A 6,000-nucleotide genomic window follows, 5' to 3' on the forward strand; every position below is an offset into this window, starting at 1 on the left:
TTAAAAAAGGAGCCTGAAAAGTCTTAGCAAAAGACAAACATAACCCTGATACTAGAACAGACCAATCAGACAAATCACAATTATACATGTCTATATCCTTACCACGTATGTGCAAATTCCCACCTACCAACCAGCAGCACACCACAAACACCAGGGAATTTGGGGCCAGGGAATTTGATTTTGTTGGGACCATAAAAAACCAATAGATGAGGATGTTCCCAGTGAGTAAAATAGAGATAAATCTCTAGTTAGTGAAAAGATTAGTGAAGCAGAGAGCTGCAGCTCTGACAGGGTGTACAAATGATACAGGAGATTCAATTACTGATTAATGCACCACTTCTACAAGTTACAGCTACCACATGAAAGACCACTTGCCTTGCCAGTAAAACACATGGTGGTGTTGCTGCTCTATGGAAGCAGGACTGGTCTCTTGAGCACACTGCACACGAGCTCAAGTTGTGGCATCAAGTGCTGGTAAAATTTCCCACACTGACCATTCACGGGCTCCCGCCCAGTCACACTCCCCAAGACCAGACTTCCACAGCTGGGACCACAGCCCTTTCCCAAACATGCATCAGTGACCTGATGGGAGCCCTGCTTGGCTCCCCGCTCACCCCACCCACAGTCAAACCAAGTTTCCCACAGCAGTCTCAGATGCCTCATTCCAGAAAGCCATTTATTCCTTGAGCACTACTACACAGTCCAAGCTGGTGCCTCTGAGAAGGAACCCCTTCCTAAAGAACCCCATGGCTTTTATCTCCTCAGCCTCCCCATGCTCCTGCCCCCTCTCTGTGTCCATCCACCTTGCTGGGATGCCCGTCTTCATCTTCTTCATTATCCAAACAGCCAGCAATTCCCAGCTCCTGCTGTGTCTCTCAGTGTCCATTCACCTCGCTGGCACCATCCATCTTCATGCCCCCTCTGTTATCCCAAAGGTAGGCAGCTCCCACCCTCTTGTCTTGGGCTCTCACTTGGAGATCAACTCACATCTCAATGTGCAGCTTTCAAGCCCAGCTACCTGCTTGTATTCCTCAGCAGCGCCACTGTCACACCAAAACCAGACACCCATAAACAAGATGCTCAAAGCAACCTGAGAGTGCAGGACAATTTAAAAGATCATATGCTCAAGCAAGGAGCCGATTTTACCACACCACCAAGGACCACTTAATCCCAAGGAATGCTTCTGAGCAGCCACACAGACAAGCAAGACATACACCTGCATATTTTTATAAAATCTTGATCTAGGTTTTGTTCCACTGTGCTTTATTAGAATTCCCTAGATGATTAGTAAACTTATTTTACCTATTTGTTCTTTAGATTCTTTGGCCAAGGTTCCCTTTAGGCTACAGAGGGGAAGCTCAGTTAATTGCTAGCAGAACTTTGAAATACATAGTTCATGTTTTACAAATATACCATATCCCTTAAATTTTCCTTGAATTTTAAACAGTTACTTTGCTTCTGCTATGTCTGTAAAAACACACATTCTTGTTGGCTCCCCACAATTCTTATAAAAGAATGTAAGGTAGAATGTAACCTAATTTCAATGTCCTAGAAATCAGCAGATTTCTAGAAGTAGATGATCCCTAACATCCTATAGCTTTCCTATCCCCAAATGGGAACAGGCCTACAAATCTATACATTTTAGACAGAGCTCTTAATTTAGTACTAGAGAGGCACTTCACAAGTAGAACTACACATCCACAGATGAAGCACATAATTTTGAAGCTTTACTCCACGTGGTTCCAGATACCCAAAATGTGGCTCCCAGCTGTTAATACTGGATATCACAGTATGTACAATGCTGTTGGCAGCTCCTTCAAACTATTTTCCCAAGTAACCACTCGTATGTTAGAGCAGGAAGTATGTCTGCCAAGGCCAATAACGCTGCTTAAGTTTGGATGGGAATTTTCTCAGTAGATAAAGGATAGAGCTCAAATTCCAGGCTGAGTCCAGACATGCTATTTTGACAACTACTACATCAAAGTAACCCAGAGAAACATCCAACCAGTGCAAAAAGGTTTATGCTTTTTGATATACTAGAGTATGTTGTCAGGACACAACTTGATGATTTGGGGAGGAAGAGAAAGTAGTGTTAATACAAGAGTACCATCATCTTCAGATGGAATCCAGGACAGTCTTTGATTCCTTTCATTACAAAATACTGCAAAAGGGATTCTGCAAAGCTCTGATTCCTTTTTTAACCACTCTTCATTCTCAGTGAAAATTAATATAAAAGTTTTTGATTTTTACAAAAAAAGAAAAAAATAATTTGAAAAACAGCAGTTTGAAGTAGTGACCTATGAAGATTCTATTCTCTGTAATCAAGAAACTCATGTTAAAATGAAGAGGAACTCTTCACTTACCCTATTAATGGTATAGTTCAAAACTCTTAACACTCTCAAATTTTTTCTTATAAATGCCAAAAAAACCCTTCCCCTCAAAACTAAGCCTCTCTATGTCAAACACATCACCAGAGCAGAATGGACTACCTCAGCAAAGTCAAAATACTCTTTGACACACTCAAGATCTGTGTTAGAATTGAGACAATTGAGACTAGTCTACCAGTCAGCAAAGTTCTGCAGGCTTTTTTCTATCTCTCTTCTCTTTGTTTGTGGAAAACAAACCCCTTCCACCCCTCTGAAATAAAGACCCAAAACCTCAAACCAAATCCACCAAACAAAAAGCAGGAAAACGTATTTCACTCTTAGAATGAAACTTAAGTTTGCAATAAATACGACGATTGCAGAATTATGAATTCAAAAACGGCAAAACACTATTTGTCACTCCAAGCAGCTTACCTTAGACTTTCTAGGCTTTCTTGAAGAGATCACACTTCTAGTCTCTCCAACAGATTGTTTATTTTCCAGGAATTATTTTTCTCTCTTGCCTACCCTACCCTTGTGTTTTAATCCATCTCTATCCACCTCAACTTCCCATTTAGAAACACGTTAGTCACATGAAAATATGCTAGTTTTCTTTCCAAATTTCAAGTGCAGTACATATTTGAATTCATGTGTAACTGCATCTTTTTACTGACTGTGTGTTTAATTACTGGCTGAATTTAATAAACAAACCTTCAAAAGGGACAAAAATAACTTTGAATAGTAGATACCAACAACTGAACATCTGTTGTCAAAGTGATCCGTACAATCCTTGGATGTGAGTTGCTAGGAAATAAAGGTAAAAAGAATCATCCTCATTCAGAATACAGCTTCAAACAGGAGCTGACTCAGACCTGGCCAGACAAAGAACATGCTCACTTTTGTTTGCACTGATCTCTGTGGATAACCCATATTACAGACTGCTCATGCCACCTCCCTGAGCAAAACCTCCTTTCACTTTACTGCTAGAGCAGCCTCTTAAATGCTGCCTGCCAGGCTCTACTCTTAACTCAAGCATTTGGATTTGATCATGGGATCAGATCAGTAAGTTTCTACTAATCAAGAAACATGAATGGGAAAAACTGTAAAGAACTACTTCCCTAAATACTCCCCCCAGTCACCCAGAGGTGAGGAGGAGAGTGACTAAGCCCAATTTTTTTTTAGCATCTCTAGTTATTTTCCCCCAAAGTTTGAGGTATTCCAAGCTTCTTGTCTGACCATTGAAAAATACTCCAAAAAATTCTGGTAGGATTGTTAATCAAGCAACCACAAAATACTCTACATTCATTCTCATAAATCATGTAAGTAAGCATTATTTGGGCTTTCCAACACCTAATCAGTTCTTACAGCATACTCACCTGCACACAAATCCAGTCCAATACTTTTAGAAGCATCTGTTAATGCAAGATCAGAGCTAAAGCTGTTCCAGAAAGTGAGACAAATACAAAGAACACAATTTGGTGACATATAGAACAATTAAAACCCGCTTAGGACCTTCAGACCAGAACTGAATTATGAATAGAGCAGTTCAGAGGACACAACTTGCTCATGGAAGTTATCCACCCTGTGCAGTGTCATATTGCAACATTTCCCTGTGATGCCTGAAAGAGATCACTTAACACAAAATCTTCCACCAGCCTTGAGAACATAACCACAATATAATTTCAAAGAGATTAGTGACTTGCAGTGCAGCAGTTATTTTGATAAACACACAGATATATAGTAATGATTTGCTTTTATGCTTCATCTGATAACACTGATGCACAAAACTGCATCCCAGAACTATAGTATCTCACTCATTAAAATACATTCTACCAAAAATGATTTACTATAGCATAACCAAACACCTTCACCCCATATAGAGTAATTCCAATCACAAAATCTAGGTATCAATCACTGTTCAACCAACCTATCTTTCAAAACATTTTGCTAGGTAATGAAGGAGATTTTACCTGAATTAAAACCCTATTAGCAGAGCTTATCACACACACCAATACTCTTATCTGCAGTTAAGAAAGTTGTTGCTAAGACATCCTTGTTTCATTATGAAACCTTTTATGTCAATGTTTTATCAAATTAGAAAAATTAGTAGTGCTAAGTTCTCAAGATTGTCTGTGGAAAATGAGATACATCAATGTTCTTCAAGACAGACTTTCCGGTCTTTGGAAAACTACTAGGAAAGTTAAAAAAAGTAAAACCAACTTGAACTCAGTTTTACAGGGTTTAACACAAGTATATTTTATTTTTAACTCTTACAGTAATATTCAGGAAGTACAGTGTTATTTCCCACATAAAACATGGTCCTTTGCCAGAGTAGTGTGGAGTGAGAAAATAAAATGATACACATATATCAAAACAACTATTGACTTAGTACTTCCTAAGAGCTTGTGTTTTACATCTCTGCAGAGGACAGGTTAAGAATTACAGAAGTAACTAGAAAAATGCCTGTCCTCTTGAACAGTAGAATCAGCTTTATCCCTGCATCGTGTACAATAAACAGGAGCTAGTTAATTTGTCCCACAGCAGGAAAAAAAGGACTGCCATAAATGCACTTAAAAGATGCGCGTATCTGGAATCTTTTAAAGATTCCATAACATGTCACCCAAGGGATTTCTTATTGTTGTGCATCTTATCCATTGTTAAATTCTTGATCATTTCTGTCCCAACTGCTAACATGCCCCACAGCAGGACAGTTGCTCTAACATTCTTGTCAGTCACAGCAGCATATAAAGCACACAAAACAGAGATAAGTAATCCAAGTTATGCTAATCTTCTGCCTTAACTGAACTTTTTACTCTTTTACCATCCATTCAGTTTTTTCATCTTCCCCATCTTTATGTGCATCCTCGACTACCTTCCACATCCCAGGCAGCATCACACTATTTCCAAGAGGGAATAGGCCTACATTTTTCCACTAAGAGTGGGACATGACCACTCATGTAAACTAACACACACCTATCAATCAGATTCCTCCAAACACACTTTTAAATCAACCAAAACCACCAGAGATGTATTTTGCACTAGCTACAATATAGATTATTTGTATAGCACTTAAGAATTCATCACAGACTGGTTTTTTTTCTTTCCAAACTTTGCCCCATTAACTCAAGCTATACATTGATAATTAGCATTAACTGGCTGGGTACGCCAACAGTAACCAAAACTTGTCTGAATCACAGATACTACCAAAACACCATCCAAGGGAGCATTTCTTCAGTTCAAAGTCTCAGCTTCCTGTTTACATAACTTGTGCAAAAATTGTTCCATGCAAAGCATGCTGGCCACATGTAAAAACCATTTTTTTTCCTTTAATTAACTAGGGAGATTGCCTCCCTCAGCTACAGTGGATGTCTGAACCTGGTACAAATTCGTAATGCTCAAAGGAATCAGTCCTTCAAGTGCTAATCTCCCAGAGTCATAAAATGCCACAGAAGGCTACCTAAGTCACAACTATTTGCATTTACAGCTTTACCTGTAGTTTGTTACCATGCGAAGAACCTGACTCACTATCAGAGTCTGAAATAATTTTTAGTATTAAATTTTTTTATTCGAGCACTCTGTTTGGGCATTTAAGACTAGAATTACACGTTATGTCATCCTAGCAAGTTAAATATAATGA

This window comes from Poecile atricapillus, chromosome 1, assembly GCF_030490865.1.
Source record: "Poecile atricapillus isolate bPoeAtr1 chromosome 1, bPoeAtr1.hap1, whole genome shotgun sequence".
Taxonomy (NCBI): Eukaryota; Metazoa; Chordata; class Aves; order Passeriformes; family Paridae; genus Poecile; species Poecile atricapillus.